General features: G+C 43.5%; 1 protein-coding gene across 6 annotated transcripts in view; it reads left to right on the top strand.

The window, feature by feature from the left end:
* Positions 1 to 8,005: 8,005 nt before the first annotated feature.
* The window catches only part of slc26a5 (solute carrier family 26 member 5), a 94,564-nt gene continuing 78,143 nt past the window's right edge, over positions 8,006 to 24,426 (top strand). For 2 of the 6 annotated variants that reach the window (XM_072562692.1, XM_072562691.1), the window contains exon 1: positions 8,009 to 8,182. The gene's annotated coding sequence lies outside the window, so the exon portion shown is untranslated. Of the gene's footprint in view, positions 8,183 to 8,242; positions 8,501 to 23,841; positions 23,935 to 24,426 lie in introns of those variants that run through there. The other 4 variants (XM_072562688.1, XM_072562693.1, XM_072562689.1 and 1 more) reach the window with 4 other exon arrangements.

The raw sequence follows: 24,426 nt of genomic DNA, 5'->3' as shown, positions 1-24,426 counted from the left end.
AGTCAGAGGGGAATGGGTCATGGTGGGTTACTCGTCGGTGTGGAGTTGTTGGGGCCGAAGGGCCTGTTTCCACACTGTAGGGAATCTAATCTAATGTGGTTCATTCCAAACTGGCCTCTGGGCAATTAGGGATGGCAAAAAATACTAGCCCAGCTGGTGACCCCATACCCCATGAATGAATTTTAAAAAGAGTGTGGTCACACACCAGCTGAACACTGAAGGATTGGAAACCCTTGCAGCAGTACATCCCTCAATTTAGATGTGGCACCTGCCACGATTGCAATGAATGGTGCCTAGAACCATGAAGATGTCTGTGATCCTAGAAAAGTTATGTATTTTCACCCTCTGCATCTCCAGGAAGAAATAATGAAAGTTACCCAATTCTCTTTGAATACAGAATCACAGTGACATTTTCAATACAACACCACAGTGAACATGAAGATGTTGTAAATATTGCCTGACTTCCAATTTGGAAAGAAACTATGCATAAAAGGTCCAACGCCATGGTCACTTTAACAGCTATTGGCACTGCTGTCCCTTCTCATCTGAGGCTTTATTTAAGATTGGAACAAATGGCTAATTCCAGAGCAGCTCCTTTGTGAAGCAAAGATATTTAGGGTATTGTTCTTCAGTAAGGTTGTGGTTAAACAGTTACTCTCTAAAAACACTGGGGAGGTCTGGGTCCTTGCCAAGTGTCCTTGATGTGCTTCTCTTCCTCCCTCTTCAAATCTACTTTACTTACAGCATTGTCTATCTTTGGGACAACAACAAATTTGAATATGTGGCATTCTATTCCATCAATTGTGAATAAATGTAATGAATAGTTGGGGCCCTGAAACACATCTTTGCAAAGCAGCACTAGTCAAGTCAGCTGAGTAAAAAACCTGTCATTGTCTCTACACTCTACCTCCTGCCACTCAGCCGATTTCCTAACTAAGTCAACCATCTATTCTTAATTGCAGAGCTTGAATTTTAGTTAACAGCTTCTTCCAAATAATTTTGTTGATTGCATTCCAGAAATTGTATAAATAATCCATAGACTATTTGCTGTTCAATATGTTCCTCACTTTTATAAAATTCAGTCAGTACTTTCATCAGACATGACACACCCTTTAAAATTTAACAATACCAAAAACAAAGAAAATTTACATCCCAGGAACAGGCCCTTCAGCCCTCCAAGCCTGAGTCAATCCAAATCCACTGTCTAAACCTATTGTCCATTTCCTAAGCATCTGTATCCCTCTCCTCCCCACCTACCCATGCATCTGTCCAGACGCATCTACCAGGGCTGACATTTCCGCCACCTCCAAACAGACCCCACCCCTCCCCACCCCTTTCTGCCTTCTGCAAAGACCGTTCCCTCCGTGACTACCTAGTCAGACCCACGCCCCCCTACAACTCACCCTCCCATCCTGGAACTTTCTCCTGCCACTGCAGGAACTGTAAAACCTGCGCCCACACATCCTCCCTCACCTCTATCCAAGGCCCTAAAGGAGCCTTCCACATCCATCAAAGTTTTACTTGCACATCCACTGATATCATTTATTGTATCCGTTGCTCCCAATGCGGTCTCCTCTACATTGGGGAGACTGGGCACCTCCTAGCAGAGCGCTTTAGGGAACATCTCCGGGACACCCGCACCAATCAACTCCCCCTCCCACTCTGCCGAGGACATGGAGGTCCTGGGCCTCCTTCACCGCCGCTCCCTCACCACCAGACGCCTGGAGGAAGAATGGCTCATCTTCCGCCTCAGAACACTTCAACCCCAGGGCATCAATGTGGACTTCAACAGTTTCCTCATTTCCCCTTCCCCCACCTCACCCTAGTTCCAAACTTCCAGCTCAGCACTGTCCCCATGACTTGTCCGGACTTGTCCTACCTGCCTATCTCCTTTTCCACCTATCCACTCCACCCTCTCCTCCCTGACCTATCGCCTTCATCCCCTCTGCCACTCACCCATTGTACTCTATGCTACTTTCTCCCCACCCCCACCCTCCTCTAGCTTATCTCTCCACGCTTCAGGTTCACTGCCTTTTATTCCTGATGAAGAGCTTTTGCCCAAAATGTCGATTTCGAAGCTCCTTGGATGCTGCCTGAACTGTTGTGCTCTTCCAGCACCACTAATCCAGAAACAGGCAATAAAATGCTGGTTACCCAGTGATGCCTACATTCCATGAATGAAAAACAAAGAAATATGTATTTCTTTCTTGAATCTGTTGACTGATTTTTAAAAATTTCATTCATAAAAATTACTTGGATCTCTATACAATTGGTCATGCCATTCTTGTGCACACATTACATTGCTTTACATACAGACATCGAAATTTATTTTTTGTATATACAAGTCTGTACATTTACTATCCAGCTCTTCTGCTGAGGTATCAGCAGAGCCCAAATGACTGGGTGGGCCCCCTGTTCTTCTTAGGCAGGCAGATGTTAAATGGTGGTCTTTTCTCACCGCGCCTTGGCGGCAGCTGCCCCAAGCTTCAGCGCATCCCTCAACATGTAGTCCTGGACCTTGATTTGTGCCAGTCTAAAACACTCAGTCAGGGACAATTCCTTCAGCTGGAAGATCAACACGTTTAAGATCACCCAGAGAGAGTCCTTCACCGAGGTGATGATCCTCCAGGCACAGCTGATGTTCGTCTCAGTGTGCGTCCCGGGGAACAGACCGTAGAGCACGGAGTCCCGCATCACGGCGCTGCTCGGGACGAACCTTGACAAACACCATTGCATTCCTCTCCAGACTTCTTCTGCATAGGCACATTCCAGAAGGAGGTGTGTGACAGTCTCGTCCCCCCTGCAGCCACTTCGAGGGCAGCGTGTGGTGTGGCTGAGAGTCCAGGTGTGCATAAAAGATCTCACAGGCAGAGCCCTTCTCACCACCAGCCAAGCCATGTCTTAGTGCTCGTTGGAAAGTTCTGGCGATGAGGCATTCTGTCAAATGACTTTGACAGTCTGCTCAGGGAACCGCTCGATAGGATCCACCCTCTCCTTTTCCCGAAGGGTCTCAAGGACACTACGTGCTGACCACTTCCTGATGGACTTGTGGTCAAAGGTGATTTTCTTCATAAATTTCTCCACGAAGGACAGGTGATACGGAATGGTCCAACTACTCGGAGCATTCTGCGGCAGCGGGGCCAGGCCCATCTTTCGCAACACCGGGGACAGGTAGAACCTCAGTACGTAGTGACACTTGGTGTTTGCGTACTGGGGATCCACGCACAGCTTGATGCAGCCACACACAAAGGTGGCCATCAGGATGAGGGTGGCATTGGGTGTATTTTTTTCCCCTGTTGCCCAGATCTTTAAACATCGAGTCCCTTCAGAATTGGTCCATCTTTGATCTCCATATAAATTGGAAGATGGCCCGGGCGAATGCAGTGGCACAGGTTCTGGGAATAGGGCAGACCTGTGCCACGTATAACAGCAATGACAGTGCCAGGTTTTTTCCCACAATGGAGAGTGACCGTAGCTTCCATCTGCAAGGTTTCTGCCTCACTTTGCTGATACGCTCTGCCCAAGACTTGGCGCACGCCCCAGGCCCCCCGAACCAAATACCCAGCACCTTCAGGTGGTCGGTCCTGATGGTGAAAGGGATCAACGATTGATCGGTCCAGTTCCCGAAGAGCATGGCCTTGCTCTGGCCTCGATTTACCTTGGCCCCCGAGGCCCGTTCGAACTGGTCACATATGCACATGAATCTGTGCACAGACAGCAGATCTGAGCAGAAAATGGTGACGTCATCCATGTACAGGGAGGCCTTAACCTGCAGGCCCCCGCTGCCCAGAATAGTCACCCCTCCAAGGCTCTCACCTCCACTGCACTCCAGGGCAGTGAGTTTCACAGATTCACAACCCTTTGACAGAAGTAGTTTCTCTTCATCCCAGTTTTGAAACTACCTCTTTTCACTCTATATCTATGACCTCTTGTTCGACGCTGTCCCACAAGGGGAAACATCTGTTCAACATCCACCTCTTTAGCATTTTAAATTTCTCAATCAGAGACCCCCCCTCATTCTTCTGAACTCCAGCAAGTACAAGACCAAGCTATTCAAATGCTTCTCATATGACAGCCCTTTCATGCTTCAGAAAAAAAAGCATTTAGTTGAGTTTATAAACTTTGATACATTTCAAAGATTTTTAAAAGCTTCATTTTTAAAAACTTTAAGTGCTTCACAAGAAAAAAAATCAGAGCTTGGGAGAAGTAAATTACCACCAAATAACCAGAAAATATACTTTAAAGGTTTATTAGTTAAATTTGATACAGTTGAACAGTGATACAGAACTAACAAAGACTGGTAAATAAAGAAAAGGCTACAAAGATACTTGCAAGTTTGCAGTGGTTCAAAATAAAGCTTTTCCTGAATACTCGAAGACAAGTTTTTAGGACATCAGATTTAAATAAATTTAAATTTTATTCATTAAAACACTTTCACAGCAATAAATGTAATTAACATAATAAGGAAATATAGAAAATAACACAATGTTTCATGGCAGCTTTAACATCAGACCACAGTATTTAAGGGGATATTTAAGTATATTCCTACCATAAAGAAAAATTCTAAGGGAAGGATACATCATCTCTGGTTCATTAAAGAAGTTGAAGAATGTATCAGTCTTGTAAACAAAAAGGCATATAATTGAGCACAAATAAGTAGCAGGTCAGATGTCGTGACAAAATATAAACAATGACAGAGAAGACAATAAGATTAATCAGAAGACATTCCAGTATGAGAGGAAGCTAAGTGGAAATACAGAAATGAATAGCAAAACTTCCTACAAGTATTCAGAAAGGAAAGAACTGAAATAAGCACTAGTCTTCTAGAGAGTGAGAATAGGGTGTTAATAGTAGGTAATACAGAACTACCAAAAAAACCCACATATTTTTCTTCCGTCTTGACTACAGAGAATTCAAAACATTCCAGCAATAGCTGTAAATTGGAGGTAAAAGGGAGACAACAGTAGGGAGCTGGACGGTGCAAACTGACGGAGCTGCAAGCTTAGATCTGTGTCCTGATGGACTTCTTCCAAAGATCTTCAAAGAGGTGGCTAATGAGGTTAGACACCCCTTGGTGCTAATTTTCTAAAATTTGTTAGATTCTGGAAGTTTCATTAGACTGGAAAGTTGCAAATATAACACCTGTATTTCAGAGGGATCTATAAACAGGAAGTTATCAGTCAATTATAGAGTTTTACAGCATTGAACAGACCCTTTGATCCAACCAGTCCATGTCGACTGTGTTTCCAAACTAGTCCTACCAGCCTGCATTTGGCCCATATCCCTCTAAATGTTTCTTATCCATGTATTTATCCAAATGTCTTTTAAATGTTGCAATTACCTGTATCCAACACTTTCTCTGGCAGTTCATTCTACATGCGAACCACTCTGTATAAAAAGGTTGCTCCGTGTGCCCTTGTTAAATTTTTCTCCTTAAATAAAATCCCTAGTGTGCAAACAGGCCATTCAGCCAAGACGTCTATACCAACTCTCTGAAGAGCATTCCACCCAGACTCCCTAGGCACCCTATCCCTGCAATCCCCATGGCTTATCCACCTAACTTGCTCAGCCCCAGGCAATTTAGCATGGCCAATCCACTTAACCTGCACATCTTTGAATTGTGGGAGGAAACCAGAGCACCCAGGGGAAACCCACGCAGACTTAGGGAGAACCTGCAAACTCCACACAGCCAGTCACTCTAGGCTAGAATTGAAGCCAGGTCCCTAGCACTGTGAGGCAGCAGTGCTAACCACTGAGCCACTGTTCCACCTCAAGGTATGCCTGCACAGGACTTGAACGCATGATCCTCAAGTTAGGCCTCTGATGCTTTACCAACTAAGCTATCTGGACTCTACTCTCACCTTAAAAATACGCGCCCTAGTTTTGAAGTCTTCGACCACAGGGAAAACACCCTTGTCATTCATCTTATCTATGCCCCTCATGATTTCATAAACCTCCAGAAGGTCACCCCTCAACCTCCTACATTCCAATAAAAAAAATCCCAGTCTTTCCAGTCCATTTTTATCTTTCAAATCCTCCATTCCCTGCAACTTCCTGGTAAACCTTTTCTGAACTTTCTCCAGTTTAATAATATCCTTCCTATAATAGGGCGACCAGAACTGCACACAGTTCTCCAGAAGAGGCCTCACCAACATCATGCACAACCTCAACATGACATCCCAACTTCTATACTCAAACGTCTAAGCATTGAAGGCAAGCATACTAAATGCCTTCTTAACCACCCTGTCCATCTGTGACACAAATTTCAAAGAATTATATAGCTAAACCTCTAGGTCTCTCTGTTCACAACACTACCCCCAGGGTGAAAAGGTGTGGTGCTGGAAAAGCATAGCGGTTAGGTAGCATCTGAGGAGCAGCAGAGTCACTGTTTTGAGCATAAGCTCTTCATCAGTATTGTGAGGGTGCCCACAAGGGTTGAGAGATAAATGGGAGGGGGTACACCCCCAGGCCCTATCATTAATTGTATAAGTTCTGTCTATGTTTGTCTTAGTAAAATGCATTCCTCACATTTATTCAAATTAAACTCCATCTACCACTCCTCAGCCTTTGACCCAATTGATCAAGATCTCTTTGTAATCTTAGATAGCCTTTTTCATGTCGACTATATGACAAATTTTGGTGTCGTCTGCAAACTTACTAAACATGCCTCCTATATTTTCATCCAAATAATTTATATAAGTGACAAACAAAAGCAGACCAAGCTCCGATCTCTGTGGAACATTGCTAGTCACATTGGTTAAAAACGGACAGTATGAAGAACATAGGAGCTATGGTTGGTAAGTTTGCAGATGATTGGAGGTGTAGCGGACTGTGACGAATGCTACCTTAGAATACAAAGGGACATTGATCAGATGGACCAATGGGCTGAGGAGTGACAGATGGAGTTTAATTTAGATAAACGTGAGGTGCTGGAGTTTGGAAAGGCAAATCATGGCAGGATTTACGCTCTTACTGGCAAGATCCTGGGGAGTGTTGCTGAACAAAGAACCTTGGAGTGCAAGTGGAAAGTGGAATCACAGGTAGATTGGATAAGGAAGAAGACATTTGATATGCTTGCCTTTATGGGACAGTACAGTGAGTATAGGAGTTGGGAAGTCATGTTGCAACTGTACAGGACATTGATTAGGCCACTATTAGAATATTGTGTGCAATTTTGGTCTCCTTGCTATTGGAAAGATGTTGTAAAACTTGAAAGGCTTCAGAAAAAATATACAAGGATGTTGCCAGGGTTGAAGAGTTTGAGCACCACCTTCTGATGAAAAAGTTGCCACTTAGATCCCTTTTAAACCTTTCCCCTCTCACCTTAAACTTATGCCTAAACCTAAACCTTAAGACCTTGTCTATTTACCCTATCCATGCCTCTCATGAAAGTGGTGGAGGCTGGTAAAGTGACAACATTTAAAAGTCTTCTGGATGGGTATATGAAAGGAAAGGTTTACAGGTTTATGGGCCAAGTGCTGGCAAATGGGACTAGATTTATTTAGGATATCTGATCGGCATGGACGGGTGGACCCAAGGGTCTGTTACCGTGCTGTACAGTTCTATAACTCTAAATGTGTCTTTTTTTTTGATTAACGGGATATACCATGTGGATTCCCACAAGAGCCTAGGGTCTTGTTAATATTTGACGACATCATAAATTAAAGGGGTGGAAACGAAAATGAAACCCGTAAAAATAAAAACAAAACCGTTTAGAATCTCACGGAGCCCTCGAACAAATGTATTTTGATCTTCTTGCAAATTGAATGTATTCCTTACGTGTCAGCAGAGTCAACACTTGAAAGAGTACTCGACTCTTCCAAGTGTAAAAGCAGATTGGACTATCCTGTAGTTGTGAAAAATGCCGTGGTAATGCATGCGAAATCTGGCCTTATAGTGGCCTCTCGGCGGGGATCGATCGGTATAGTACTAACCCTCCAATTTAAATCCCTCCAGATCGACTGAAAAACCGGCCAAGACGTGGAACGAGTCACAAACTGTCCATTCTCTGACTAAGATGGCGGGGCGGGCTCGGACGTCACCGATTGGCACTGTCAACCAATTAGATTCGGAGTGGAGACGGCTCGAGCCGGGGCGGGGTTGTCGCCGAGAAAATGGAGTAGGCTGTCCTGAGTGCGTGGTGTGCTATAGGTCAGAGGACACCGGTGAAGATAGCCAGAAGGTGAGTTGGTGCTGTTTCCCTGCCCGATTCCGAAATTTCATGGCGAGAGTTTTATATCTCGCTTTTGCAGGCTATTCTATTCAGATTCACTGCTCTTTGATGTTTTAAGCTCTTTGCTGCCGGTTTTATCATCTGTAGTGATTAGGCATAAAGGTCATGGCACAGATAACAGTGTGGGGGTGAGACAGCTATCAGCTCTTCTGCTTCAGATAATGGACACTCCCGTGTTGGATAAAGTGAACAAGATTGACAAAAGGATCCGGTCAGACTTGTTTTAGATGCAGCTGTGGATTTGTAATGATGCTATTTCGTAATAAGGTATTTGACATTGGCTAGTTCAGTCCCGTTCTGGTTTTGCTGTTTGGAAATCGCATATCCTAAAATGTCTCACTTGTATCAAATGCATTTAGTTGCGAGTTTAGATGGGGAAATGGAAATTTTGTTCACTTTTGAGATCCATGGGCGAATTTTTTTTTTAAAAAGTCTCAAGGACTGGCAGGTGCGGGCGGAATTTACTTTTTAAGGAGTAGAAGGGTGGTAACGAATAGCTTAAATTTATTAACTAAACCAATCACTAAGGGGGACGAAATCCTTGGTAAAGCCGAAATAAAATGCTGAATAATACCGCTAGGTTATCAGAAAGATCGCTTTAAAGACAGTAGCGAGCAAGCTATTGTAGTAAGAGCTAACACCAGAAATCTGTGGAGAAAAGCAGTTAATATTTTGTATCCAGTGACCCTTTTAGAACTGAGTGGGAGCTTTTCCAGTAATTTCGTTTTGTGCATCCGTAATGAATTGGGAATAGTGTTGGAAAGGACGCTTAGCGAATATCTAACAAAAGTACTATTAACAATTGCAAACGACCTGGTTTCCTGCCTTTTATTAAAACAATACAATATTTAAAAAGAATGAAACCTGAGACACCAGAGTGCCTTTTAAATATAGTTTCAAGTCACTTAACGCAGGTAGTCATGTGACTTGAGAAATTTCACATCAAGCATATGATGTGAGCCGCAAAGAGGAAATGTGGTATGAACTAAAGCGTAATAAGTATCTGGAATTTCTATTCATTGTGGCAAGTTGTGACTTACAAGTTAAAGTAAAATACTTTTTAGATGCTTGAAATCTGAAATGAAAACAAGTTATTGGGAATTTTTAGGTCAATGGAGAAAGGAACAAGAGCTAACGTTTCAGGACAATGTGCTCTTTCCAGCATATAGTTATTTGCTGTTGACTTTATCTCTATTGTTCTAATTTCATTACAAATAAAAATTAGAATAAAACATTGGTTCTATGCTTCATTACTTATACAAGCTTACCTTCAGGTTTTAAAAAAAATGTGCTTTATCAGCTATCGGACAAGGTACAATGGAAAAGGAAATTGCTACAAAGCAACCAATTTCCATTAAATAAATGTCTATTAAGCAAATATCAAATGGATGAGTCAAAAGCCTCCCTTTTTGACAGTGAAAAGCAAGTAATACCTGTCTGGAATAGAAGATTGTTTTCAAAAAATGTAGAATGAGAAATGTCAATTAGCTGAAACCAACAAAAGAATGAAACAAAAGCAGCCGTTGCTTGGAAAAAGCTTAGCAGGTCTGGCGCATCTGTAGAGAGGAAGCAGAGTTAATGTTTGGTCCAGTGAATTTTCTTCAGAACAAGAGTGACTTTGAGCTGAAAGGCTCTAAAACCAGCCCGAGGCCATGTGGAGCTGGTTCACCTAAGGATAATCCAAGGATCAAAAATCAGAACATCTAAATAAAAGTGGAAAATACAAGAAATACTTTTGACAGTTAAGGCAGCAGCTGCAGAATGATAAAAGTACAGTTGATAAGCTTTCATCAGCCATTTTACATGTAAACCAGAGTGCTTCTCTGTTGCTGGCAGATTAATTACTGGGTATACAAGCAGACACTGATTATGACATTTATGCTTGTTAAACTAACTTTGCAGATTTGAGACTAAAGTATTTGTCAGGTGTATGAAAGATTTTTGTTACACCTAGAAACTTCTCTCCAAGGTGTTTTATTGAGAGATGTCTCTTGATTAAGTTCTTAAAATATGTTAGCCTGGATCCATGTTCTTTTTAGAGCAGTAAGACTGTGCCATTTTCTGGGTCTGTAGATTAAGGTGCAAAGATGGCCTATAATAGTATGGTGTTGTCTTTCTGTCAGATGTGAGAGTTTCCATGTTACTGATGATTTATGTCAGCAAAAAGTGTCTCAGGGCATGGTTAGGAACATGGGACTGGGATATCATAGCAATTACAGAGACATGGCTCAGGGATGTACAGGATTGATAGCTTACTGTTGCAGGATACAAGTGCTATAGGAAAGGTAGAAAATGGGGATGGGACAGTGGTGTGTGTTTTTTTGTAAGGTATAACATTACCTCTGTACTTTTGGGAAGGTATTCCTGTGAATTTTTTTTGCAAGGTTTGTGAAGGTTTGTAGCTCAGGTTGAGATCGAGGGTGTAGGTTTGATATCCAGACGTTTCATTAACTGGCTAGGTAACATCATCAGTGGTGACTTCTAAGTGAAGCGAAGCTATTGTCTCCTGCTTTCTATTTGAGTCTATCCAGGACAAACATATAAATAGAAAGCAGGAGACAACAGCTTTGTTTCACTTGGAGGTTGCAACTAATGTTACCTAGGTAAAAACAATGACTGCAGATGCTGGAAACCAGATTCTGGATTAGTGGTGCTGGAAGAGCACAGCAGTTCAGGCAGCATCCAAGTAGCTTCGAAATTGACGTTTCAGGCAAAAGCCCTTCATCAGGAATAAAAGGCAGTGAGCCTGAAGCGTGGAGAGATAAGCTAGAGGAGGGTGGGGGTGGGGAGAAAGTAGCATAGAGTACAATGGGTGAGTGGGGGAGGGGATGAAGGTGATAGGTCAAGGAGGAGAAGGTGGAGTGGATAGGTGGAAAAGGAGATAGGCAGGTCGGACAAGTCATGGGGACAGTTACTGAGCTGGAAGTTTGGAACTAGGGTGAGGTGGGGGAAGGGGAAATGAGGAAACTGTTGAAGTCCACATTGATGCCCTGGGGTTGAAGTGTTCCGAGGTGGAAGATGAGGCGTTCTTCCTCCAGGCGTCTGGTGGTGAGGGAGTGGCGGTGAAGGAGGCCCAGGACCTCCATGTCCTCGGCAGAGTGGGAGGGGGAGTTGAAATGTTGGGCCACGGGGCGGTGTGGTTGATTGGTGCGGGTGTCCCGGATATGTTCCCTCAAGCGCTCTGCTCGGAGGCGCCTAGTCTCCCCAATGTAGAGGAGACCACATCGGGAGCAACGGATACAATAAATGATATTAGTGGATGTGCAAGTAAAACTTTGGATGTGGAAGGCTCCTTTAGGGCCTTGGATAGAGGTGAGGGAGGAGGTGTGGGCGCAGGTTTTACAGTTCCTGCGGTGGCAGGGGAAAGTGCCAGAATTGGAGGGTGGGTTGTTTGGGGGCGTGGACCTGACCAGGTAGTCAAGGAGGGAACGGTCTTTGCGGAAGGCAGAAAGGGGTAGGGAGGGAAATATATCCCTGGTAGTGGGGTCTGTTTGGAGGTGGCGGAAATGTCGGTGGATGATTTGGTTTATGCGAAGGTTGGTAGGGTGGAAGGTGAGCACCAGGGGCGTCTATCCTTGTTACGGTTAGAGGGGTGGGGTCTGAGGGCGGAGGTGCGGGATGTAGACAAGATGTGTTGGAATCTAGCCAGGTAATGAAACATCTGGATATCAAACCTACACTCTAATCCTGTAAATATGTGCAGTTATTTGGGAGGAACTGAAAAATAAGAAAGGGGTGATCACGTTATTGGGATTATTGGTGGTCTATACCACAATCAGCTGGAAATTGTGAAACCAATTTGTAAGGAAATCTGTTATCTGTAAGAATAATAGAATGGTTATGGCAGGGGTCTTTAACTTTCCAAACATAGTAGTGTTAAGGGTTAAGATGGAGAGGAATTTGTTGAGTCTGTAGAAGGAAATGTTCTGAAATCAGTACATGGATGTACCTACTGGAGAAATGCAGAACCTTACCTACTCTTGGGAAATGAGGCAGAGGAAGTGCCTGAGGTGTCAGTGAGGGAAGCACTTTGGGGCCACGACCATAATTCATCACACTTTTTTTTAAACAAAGTGGAAAAAGACTGGATCTAAAAAGTTGAAGTTCTAAATTGGAGGAGGTCCAATTTTGACAGTATTAAGCTAGAACTTCCAAAAGTTGATTGGGGGTGAATATTCACAGGTAAAGGGTTGGCTGGAGAATGTGGGGAAATGGATGGTAACATCTCGAAAAATTAGTGGAGATGCTAGATGTCTTAAAATGCGTGAATGTCAATAAATCCCTGGGACCTGATGATATGTACACTGGATCTCCGTGGTAAGCTAGGGAAGTGAATGGGCTCCTTGCTGAGATATTTGTATCATTGATAGTCACAGATGAGGTACCAGAATACTGGAGATTGGCTAACGCGGTGTTACTATTTAAGGTGGTAAAGAAAAGCTAGGGAACTATAGATTGGTGAGCCTGACATCAGTGATGGGCAAGTTGTTGGAGGGAGTCCTAAGGGACAGGATTTCCATGAATTTGAATAGGCAAGGACTGATTATGGATAGTCAGCATGGCTTTGAGCATGAGAAATTGTCTTGCTAACTTGAGATGTTTGAAGAAATAATGAAGAGGATTTATGAGGGCAGAGCAGTAGACACAATCTGTATGGACTTCAGTAAGGCATTTGACAAGGTTCCTCATGGTAGACTGTTTAGGAAGGTCAGATCTCACGGAATACAGGGAGAACTAGCCATTTGGATCCAGAACTGGCTCAAAGGTAGAAGACACATGGTGGTGGAAGATTGTGACCAGTGATGTGCCACGAGGGATCGGTGCTGGGTCCACTGCTTTTTGTCATTTACATAAATGATTTGGATGTGAACGTAGGAGGTATAGTTAGTACTGTTGCAGATGACAATAAAATTGAAGGAGTGGGCAGCAAAGAAGATTACCTCAGTACAACAGGATCTTGATCACATTGGCCAATGGGCTGAGGAGTGGCAGATGGAGTTTAATTTAGATAAATGTGAGGTGCTGCATTTTGGAAAAGCAGATCAAAACAGGACTTGCACACCTTAATGGTAAGATCCTCGGGAGTGTTGCTGAACAAAGGGACCTTGGAGTGCAGTTTCATAGTTCCTTGAAAGTAGAGTTACAGGTAGATAGGATAGTGAAGAAGCTGTTTGGTATGCTTTCCTTTATTGGACAGAGCAACCCTCTGGGTGAAGACATTCCTCCTCAATTCAGCCTAAATCTGCTCCCCCTAATTTTGACTCTGTCCTCTTGTTCTCGTTTCACCTACCAGTGGAAACATCCTCTCTACTTCTGTCTTTATCTATTCCCTTCATAATTTTATTTTTTTTTCTATAAGATCCTGCTGTTATGTTCTTTTTCTTGAGGTTCTTACACACTTAATGTAACTGCAATATGCCAACTTCTGTGAACAGCCAAAATTTATTAAACAAGTACAAGCTGTGGAGGAACCCATTGCAAAGCTGTGTCAGGAGATCTCTCTGATCAAAAGAAATAGTCTGTCCTTTTATACAGTACAAAAGTTTCACATTAGTCAGTAACGTCCACAAGACTACCCCCAGCCATTTCCCCCACAGTCACATGCCACTTGGTACAATGTTTCTCGAAATGATGTGATTACTACAATGTAATGTAAATCATCCCTTAATGGCCAGATTTGTTGTAAGTTTTGTTTTTTTTAAACTGCAGGCAGTAGTTAACTTTAATTGCAACGTACTTGTTGATTCCTGAATAGCGGATGATGTAATTCTTTTACTCTGAATAACTAGGAAATGGCCATGCAAATGACTCTGAATGGCAAGGGATGAGAATGTAAATACCTTACATGCTATCTGAAAAACAGACATACCACCCTGGCCTCGAACATTTGATTTCCTGCAGGACAGCAGAGCAAATTAATCCTTTAATATTTTACCCCCTTTTATTCTTCTAAATTCCAATGAATTTAAGACTAGTCTACTGTCTCTCCTAAGCCAACCCCCTCTACTCTAGTGAATCAACCTTGTGAACCTCATGATCCTCCTCTGCACCCCCTCTAGTGCCAGTACGTCCTTTTTCTCAAGCAAGGAGACCAAAACTGCATGCAGTACTCCAGGTGTGGCCTCACCAGACCCCTATACAGCTGCAACATAACCTCCTGCTTTTAAACTCAATCTCTTTTAATAATAAAAGGCAAACTTCCATTTGTTGCCTTAATTACCTGTTGTACCTGCAGATCAACCTTCTTCTGTGATTCTTGCACAAGGACACTCTGATCCTTCTGCACAGCAGCATGCTGCAGTTTTTTTTTACTATTTTAAGTAATACTGTGCACAGCAGCATGCTGCAGTTTTTTTTACTATTTTAAGTAATACTGTTATTCCTACCAAAATGGATGATTTCACATTTATTAACATTGTACTTCATCTGCCAACCCTTTGCCCACTCACTTAAACTGTCTGTTCCTTTGCCAAGTTTCACAGTCCTGTGCATGCTTTGCTCTACCACTTTTTTCTCTCTCTCTCTCTCTCTCTCTCTCTCTCTCTCTCTCTCTCAGCTACAAACTTTGATACATTACACGTGGTCCCCAACGCTACATCATCTGTGTAAATTGAATAATTGTGGTCCCAGTACTGATCCCTGAGGCACACCACTAGTCACTGCCAACCAAAAAAAGCACTCATTTATCTCCACTCTTTGCTTTCTATTAGCTAACCAATCCTGTAATGCCTTGCATCTGTATCTTATGCACCAGCCTTTTGTGCGGCACCTAGTCAAATGCCTTTTGGAAATTTAGATACACCACATCTACTGGGTCCCTGTTGTCCACCGTGCTCATAATGTCTTATAGAATTCCAATGGATTAGTTAAGTATGACCTGCCCTTCACGAACCCATGCTGTGTCAACCCAATGGGACAATTTCTATCTAAGATGCCTTGCCTTGCTAATTCTTCCTTTTTGTTATAATCTCAACATCATCTGTTGTGGGGAAATGCATAAGCTAACCAGTCTATATTTCCCCATCTTTTGTCTACCTCCTATTCTAAACAGTGGCATCACACTTGCTGTTTTTCAATCTGCTGGAACTTCCACAGAGTCCAGTGAATTTTGTAAAATTGCCATGGCTGCATTTGCTGTTTCTCCCACCATCCATTTTAGCACCCTGGGATGCACTCCATCAGGGCCAGGAGACTTGTCTGCCCTTGGCTCCATTAGTTAGCCAACACTGTCTCTTTCATGATATTAATTGTTATGCTACCTCCAGTGCCATGGGCTCTTATCTTGACTAGTCTAATGTGTGGTACCTGATCAAATTCCTTTCTGAAAATCCAGATATATTCTATCCATAACTTCCCTTAATCTATCCTGCTCATTTATGATGGTACGGTGGCTTAGCAGTTAGCAATGCTGCCTCACAACACCGGGGACCTGGATTCAATTCCAGCCTTGGGTGACTGTGCAAAACCTGCGCAGACGTTCTTCCCGTGTCTGTGTGGGTTTCCTCTGAGTAATCTGGTTTCCTCCCACAGTCCAAAGATGTGCAGGTTAGGTAAGTTAGCCATGCTAAGTTGCCCATAGTGTTCAGGGATATGTAGGTTAGTCAGGAGTAAAATGTAGAGTAGTAAGGTAGGGGAATGGATCTGGGTGGGTTACTCCTCAAGGATCAATGTGGAAACAGGCCCTTTGGCCCAAGTCCACAATGTAGAGATTCTATGATTACCTCCAAGAATTCTAGTAGATATCAGATGTTTCCTTTCTGTGAAGGCATATGGATTCTGCTTGATCACACAATGTACACACTCTTAAGATGTTTCAAATAACAGACATTAATCTAATTTAGCTATAGTTGTAATTTTAATTGTCTTTTTTAAATAAATGTTACATGGCAGATTTCCAATTCTCTGGGACTTTCCCAGCATCTAAGGATATCTGAAAGATTACAACCAATGCATGTACTTACGCCCAAAACGTTGCTTCTCCTCTTCTGATGCTGCCTGACCTTTGTGCTTTTCCAGCACCACACTCTCAACTATATTCCCATCTGGCTCAGGGGACTTATCTACTTCATGTTTTTCAAAATTTCTAGCACACCCTCCTCCTTAACACCAAACAGTTTGAACATATCTGCATGTTTCAGGCTGTCCTAATCTGTCAAATCTATCCAGCATTCGCCCCAAGTGCTCCCTAAACTATTTGCACTTTCTGTAATGCATTTCCCTTCGAATATCTGTTCCCAGTTCCTTTCTAATAACATTGTAATTCCCACTCCCCCAATTAATACTTTCCCATACTGTCTGTTGCTATCCTACTCTATAGTAAAGATCAGGGAGTTGTGATCACTCACTGAAATGCTCCCCTGAGGGATCTGGTTCATTGCCAAGCACCAAATCCAATATGGCCTATCTACATATTGAGTCAAGATTCCTTCCTGGACACACCTGACCAAATCTGCTCAACACTATTTGAACTAAGGAGATTCCAATCAATATTAGGGAACTTGAATCTGCCCATGGCAACAACACTATTACTTACATACCTTTCCAAAATCTGTCTCCCAATCAGCTCCTCTCTCTCTGCTACTGCTGTGTCTGTAGAAAACTCCAAATAGAGTGACTGTTCCTTGTCTGACTTATATCCATCCTCATTCAGTAGACAGACCCTCCTTGAAGACCTCCCTTTCTGCTACTGTGATAAAAGGGATGTAGGTTTGCTCACTGAGCTGGAAGGTTCATATTCAGAGAGCCTCCAAATGAAGCACTGGTGGTGTTGCCCACTTCCTATTTACATGTTTGAGTTTCCTCTGGTTGGTGATGTCATTTCCTGTGGTGTCGTTTTCAACAAGCCTCCACATACTGCAACACAGAGGAACTACGCAGAGCAGAGGAAAATCACTTATACAGTGTATTCAAAAAGAACAAGTACCCAATGAACACAGTCTGCCAATTTCTGAGCAACAAACCCAGACAAAACATGTCCAGAAACCCTAGCCACACTCCCCTACATCAAAGACGTCGCAGAAATGACTGCCGGACTACTCATAGCCCATAAACCCACCAACACACTAAAACAGCAGCTCATGAACATGAAAGACCCTATACAGACAATGAACAAAACTAACGTCATTTACAAAATAGTTTGCAAGAGCTATAATAAACACTACATTGGATAAACTGGCAGAAAATTAGCCACCAGGATACATGAGCATCAACTAGCCACAAAATGACATGACCCATTCTCACTAGTTTCCTTACATGTTGATGAGAAAGGACACCACTTTGACTGGGACAACACATCCATCCTAGGACAAGCCAAACAGACATGCACGCGAATTTCTAGAAGCATAGAGTTCCAGTTGGAATGCTAGCAACAAACACATTGACTTTGATCCTATTTACCACCCCCTGAGAAAAAGAACAGGAAATGACATCACCAACCCTAGGGAACGAGAACATATAAACAGAAAGGAAGCAACACCACCAGTGCTTCGGAGGCTCGCTGAAGATATTACTTAGTATGGTGACGAAATTTCTGAAAACTAACCTTCCAGCTCAGCGAGCAAACCTACATCCAGAACCTTAACCTGAGCTACAAATCTTCTCAAAACCCACTGTGATGCTATCCCAGATTAGCAATGCCACTCTCTCCCCTCTTTACCTCCCTATTCCTTTTTGACTCCTCTAAACCCTGGAACATCCAACAGCCATTCCTTCCCCTGTGAACTCCCAAGTCTCTGTAATGGCCATAATATACTGAACTGGGATTTTAAGTTCATCACCCTTACTCCTGACACTAATACTTGTGCTTAAAATAGATGCACTTAAATCCATCTCACTGACTGCAGCTTTGTCCTATCAATTGTCTATCCTTCCTCACAGACTCTCTGCATGCTGTATTTGCCTGTTCACCCAGCTACTCCATCCTCTGATCCATAGCTCTGATTCCCAACCCCCTACCAAACTAGTTTAAACTTCCTGCCCAAGATATCGGTACTCCTCCAGTTCAGGTGTAACCCGTCTTTCTTGGACTGGTCCCACCTTTCCCAGAAGGTATCCTGAGATTGCTACTCTGCTCATCCTACCTCTGAGCTTCCAACCTAATTCCCTACATTCGCTTTTCAGGTCCTCGTCCCTTTTCATAGTTGTTATTGGCACTAATGTATGCCACGATGTCTGGCTGCTCTCCTCTCTTGAGAATCATGTAGTCTTGATCCAGATATCACTGACCCTGGCACCTGGGAGGCAACATAACAACATCTGGGAGTCTCATTTGCAACCACAATCTCCTGTCTATTCCTCTAACCATTGAATCTCCTATCTCTATCACTCTTCTATTCTCCCCATTCTTCAGTTATGAGCACAGAGCCAGGCTAAGTGCCAGAGACCTTGCCAATGTGGTTCCCTGGTAGGTCGTTCTCCCCAACAGTATCCAAGTGAGGGGAATAGCTACAGGGGATCCCTGCACTAATCTGCAGATTCTGTTTTCCCCCTCCTGATGGTCACCCAGCTATCTTTATTCTGTAACTCAGGTGTGTTTGCCTCCCTATAACTTCTCTATCGCCCCCTCAGCCTCCTGAATGATCTGAAGTTCATCTAGCTCCAGCTGCAGTTCCCTAATGCATTTTGAGAGGAGATGGAGTTAGGTGCACTTCTCGAAGGTGAAGTCAGCAGGGGACCTAGTGTTCACCCTTAACTCCCATGTCCTGCAAGAGAAGTATGCAACTGCCCTAGCTTCAATCGCCTCAGCTCTAACTTGCCAAAAGAGATTAAAAACAACTTAACAATCCTCCGCAGAGTTTTTTTGTGGTTAGAGGAGGAGGACAAGTGGGAGACACTACAGCTGTTGTGTTTTGGGTTTAGCCATTGCCCGAATAGATTAGTCCACTTACCCAGCAGTTCCTTTGTTCACTTCTCCCGTTAAACCTTCACTCTTGTCTGCGCTTGGGCCATATCCCTGTAAAGTTTTCCTTTTCATGTACCTGTTCAAATGTCATTTAAATATTGTAACTGTACTTGTGTTAAACACTACTTCTGGCAGTTCATTCCATATATGCATCACCCTCTGTGTGGAAAGGTTGTCCTGCAGGGGTCTTTTAAATCTTTCTCCTCTTTCCTTAAAGCTATGACCAATAGCTTTGAATTCTATTACCCTCGGGAAAAGATCTCTTTTTTTTTATTTATCTTATTTATGCTGCTCAATCCAGGGGAAAAAATTCCCAGCCTCTCCTTGTAACTCATCCTTTTATCCTGGTAACATTCTTGTAAATTTCTTTTGCACTCTTTCCAATTTTTAATAATCTCCTTCCAATAGCAGGATTAGGTGGTGAATGCATCTCTCCCAAACAGAATTGCCCTAAGGCATTTAATCTCTGAAGAGCTTGGTTTGCTGACCCTTACTTAGGCTGTAGTCCTGCCTGGCAAACTGTTGGGCAGTCTGGTTGTGACAGCAGTTTCTATGACTTAGAATCTGAGGATTACTTGTGGTCCATGTTCTCTGAGGGCAGGGGAATGGATTAGGGGAGAGTGTAGGTTTTAATGGAAAGGTGGATATTAGCTTCCCAATGAAGTTTTTGCTTGGGGAGGGGGAAACCTGTCAGGCTTCCCATCAACCACCAAACTCCTGTCAGTCTTAATAATTGGCCACAAAGGGACTCAATTTAGGTGAAGTTGGGCCCTAAGCCTTCCTCACTGACCAAAGTTGTATACAGTGCTCAAAGTGGCCTCTGAGAAAGTGAGGACTGCAGATGCTGGAGATCAGAGTCAAAAGCGAATGTACTGGAAAAGCACAGCTCGTGAGGCAGCATCTGAGGAGCAGGAGAAGCAACATTTCAAGAAAAGCTCCACCAGGAATGATGGGGATGGGGCAGCAGGGGAAGATAGCTGGGAATGTGATAGGTAGATGAAGGTGGGGTTGAAGGTAGCTCAGAGCGGGTAGGTGGGAAGGAAGATGGACTGGTAGGGCAGTTCAAGAGGGCAATGCCAAGTTGGAAGGTCGGATCTGGGGTAAGGTGGGGGGGAGGGGGAAACAGACTCATGAAGCCCACGTTTTTCCTGTGGTTGAAGGGTCCCAAGGCAGAAGATGAGACATTTTTCCTCCAGATGTCACGTGGCAAGAGTTTGGCAGTGGAGGAGGCTCAGGACTTGCATGTCCTTGGCGAGTAGGAGGAGGAGTTAGTGTTCAGCCACAGGGCAGTGGCACTGTCGAGTGCGTGTGTCCCAGAGATATTCTGAAATATTCCGCAAGTTGGCATCCTGTCTCCCCAATGTAGAGGAGACTACAGTGAGAGAAATGGACACTGTAATGATGTGTGGAAGTACAGGTAAATCTCTGGATGTGGAAGGATCCTTTTGGAGATTTGGATTAGATTTCTTAGTGTGGAAACAGGCCCTTCAGCCCAACAAGTCCACACCGCCCCGCCGAAGCGCAACCCACCCATACCCCTACATTTACCCCTTACCTAACACTATGGGCAATTTAGCATGGCCAATTCACCTGACCTGCACATCTTTGGACTGTGGGAGGAAACTGGAGCACCCGGAGGAAACCCACGCAGACACGGGGAGAACGTGCAAACTCCACGCAGAGTCGCCTGAGGCAGGAATTGAACCCGGGTCTCAGGCGCTGTGAGGCAGCAGTGCTAACCACTGTTCCCCCGTGAGGGGGCGGTGTGGACACAGCTATTCTATTTCTTGCAGCGGCAGGGGAAGGTGCTGGAGGGTGGGTTGATGGGGCACATGGACCTAGCAAGGCAGTTGCAGGTGGGGATGGGGAGGGAAATGTATATCCGACTGATTCCAAAGGCCGGGAAAAACTTCTGGGATAATTGGGGAATTGAGTTTGGAGGTAAGTACATGAAAGTTTGGTGTACTTGCATTCCTTGATCTCTCATGGTGGAGAAAAAGTGTGTTTTTTTTTAATTCTTCTAAATATGAAGAATAGCATCCGAACAACAGACCCAACCTTTGAACTTGGCATCACTTTCTTTAACTGTCCTACCTGTCCATCTTCCTTCCAGTCTATCCGCTCCACCCTCCTCTCTGAGCTATGGCCTTCACCCCCATCTTCATCTATTGTATTCCTGATGAAGAGCTTATGCCCAAGACGTCAATTCTCCTGCTCCTCAGATGCTGCCTGACTGGCTGTGCTCTTCCAGTGCCACATTCTTCAACTCATGTGCCTCGCCAACATTCTGTACACCCTCAATATGACATTCCAACTCTATACTCTATGATCTGAGCAATGAAGACAAGCTTGCTAAACGCTGCCTTAACCACCCCATCTTCCGATAATGTAACTTTCAATGAGATGTACCTGACCCCTAGGTCTGTCTGTTCAACAGCATACCTAGGGCATTACCATTAACTGTATAAGTCTTAGCAGCTGATGTTTTGCTGGGAAAAGCGCAGGAGCAGGAGAATCAACGTTTCGGGCATGAGCCCTTGTTCAGGAATGAGGAAAGTGTGTCCAGCAGGCTACGATAAAAAGGTAGGGAGGAGGGACTTGGGGGAGGGGTGTTGGAAATGCGATAGGTGGAAGGTGGTCAGGGTGGGGGCGGAGAGATCAGGAAGAAGATTGCAGGTTAGGAAGACAGTGCTGAGTTCGAGGGATTTGACTGAGACAAGGTGGGGGAAGGGGAAAAAGAAGAAATCTGAGTTCATCCCTTGTGGTTGTAGGCTTCCTAGGCGGAAGATGAGGTGCCTCATCTTCCGCCTAGGAACCCTCCCCACAAGGGATGAACTCAGATTTCTTCTTTTTTTCCCCCCCCTCCACCTTGTCTCAGTCAAATCCCTCGAACTCAGCACTGTCTTCCTGACCTCTCCGCCCCCACCCCCACTCTGGCCTATCACTCTCACCTTGACCTCCTTCCACCTATCGCATTTCCAACGCCCCTCCAAGTCCCTCCTTCCTACCTTTTTATCGTAGCCTGCTGGACACACCTACCTCATTCCTGAACACGGGCTCATGCCCGAAACGTCAATTCTCCTGCTCCTTGGATGCTGCCTGACCTGCGCTTTTCCAGCAACACATTATCAGCTCTGATCTACAGCATCTGCCGTCCTCACTTTTTCTCCTGTATAAATCTTATCCTTGTTTGTTTTACCAAAATGCACTACTTCACCTTTTATTCAAAGTAAATTCACATCTGTCACTCCTCAGCCCGTCAGTCCAATTGATCCAAGATGCTTTTTTAATCTTAGATAATCTTCACTGTTGAGTATACCACCAGTTTACTTTTTTTTAAATGCACTCCTAAACATCCACAGAATGTTTGTTTGAAAAGTGTGTTTCAATTGACTTGTAAGGCAGCAAATCAGTTTGTGATTTCAAGTTGATCACCCAAACGATTGACAAGCTACCAAACCATTGCCTTTAGGAAACACTTCCAATTTGTACTTTACGCAATAGTCTGTCCTTATTTGCATCTTACTGATCAGTTTCTACATAAAGTAAAGCAGATTTATCAAAGCCCCCTCTCAAACCTGTTTTTCACTCTGTTTGTTTTAATGAAAAATGGCACTCATCAGTCTATTTAGTACTAAAGTGTCTTCTCTGGCATAAGAAATCTCTTCCTCATTATCACCATGGCCTTGATGTCTTTCTGAAGTTGAACGTTTGAAATTGGAGATAATGAGCATGAGCCACCTCGCCCTTTCTACTGTCAGGCCTCCATCAATTTTGCCTTTTGCCTGCAGGTTCCCACAAGTCATTCCACTCCCCAACCACCTTCAGACCTCCATTGTTTGTATCACACTTCTCTCTTTCCCACCCCCCCCCCCCCCCCCCCCCCCCCCACCCAAGCTTACCTCCGATCTATCCGCAGACCTAATTTCCTCACCAACCCTTCCCATCCCTCATTGGATTTTTCTACATTAAATTCAATTTAACCTTAATCCGCCAAACTGAAGTGATGAATTTAGCCTACAGTTGTTTGCAGTCTTCTGCACAATCATATTGCTCATATTACTGTTGACTGCATATTTTAATGTGTTACATGTAAGGTTTCTGATCTTTGTATTAACTATACCAAAATTTACCCTGAGGGGTATTCCTGTTTGTTTTAGTCCTATGTGGCAAGTATCACCTAACCCATTGTGGCTTCAGGTTTTCTAACCAGCTTCACTTCCAAGATTTCATGTTTCTATAGTTTGCTTTAAAATCAGCAGGTCTCCTGCATACCACCTTTTGTTTTCTCTACCCTTTGTCTATTTTTGTCGGATAAACATTAATTCAAAGTGCAAGCTTCCCCAATCTGAGTAGTACTGGGCAGGAAATAAAAACTGTTATCTTTAAGGATGAGTCGTGATTAAACGAAGTGTGGCTTTTGGGAGCTTAGCATCCATTGGCTGTATGAATAAGTGGAACGGATATGCTTGTAGTAAAGACTAAGATGGGTTTGCTGCTTCTGATTGTCTACTGTAACATGTTATTTGGATGTTTATAGGTATTGCTATTCCCTGCTTGTTTATTAATGCAGGCTCCTCAAAGACTGGAGAAGTATCACCAGCTGTTTCTTCAAGGTCATCCAAATTCAATGACCAAGGCAGTCCACAAACCAACCTGTTCAGCATTGAGGCACTAGTTATTCAAAATGGGACATGTTGTTTTGTATGCACAAATCAAGCAACAATTCACACGGGAGTTGATTTTGGAGGGCAAAGAATCCATGTTTATTATTTGCATACGTTTATGCATCCTGTAACAGGTTAAAATAAATGATTACATCATTTTTGTTAATGGTTAACACAGCAAAAATGTGCAGAACGTTTACTAATTGAATTGTCCAGTTTCACTCTTTGAAGACTAATTCTTACAGATCCTTAATCAACAGATTAAATATGCAAAAAAATGAATAGTATGTATGGATTCTGCTATATTGGTGGTTAAATGAGACAAAGGACCTCCTTACAATTAACTTTTTCTTGTTAGGATGTTAATTTGAGTTTATACAACTTTTTTATTTTCCAGAGTTCTCATTTGCTTAGATATTTTTCAAATGCTATGTTATGCAAGTTAATACTAACTTATTTTCGAATACAAATCATAGCAATATGAGTGTTCTTCAAAGTTTGGGAGAAGATTTGTAGCTCGGGTGCTCGTTGTTGTGGTTCTGTTCGCCGAGCTGGGAATTTGTCTTGCAAACATTTCGTCCCCTGTCTAGGTGACATCCTCAGTGCTTGGGAGCCTCCTGTGAAGC

The sequence above is a fragment of the Chiloscyllium punctatum genome, chromosome 44 (genome assembly GCF_047496795.1).
Source record: "Chiloscyllium punctatum isolate Juve2018m chromosome 44, sChiPun1.3, whole genome shotgun sequence".
Lineage (NCBI taxonomy): Eukaryota > Metazoa > Chordata > Chondrichthyes > Orectolobiformes > Hemiscylliidae > Chiloscyllium > Chiloscyllium punctatum.
This window is presented reverse-complemented; position numbering and strand designations above follow the sequence as displayed.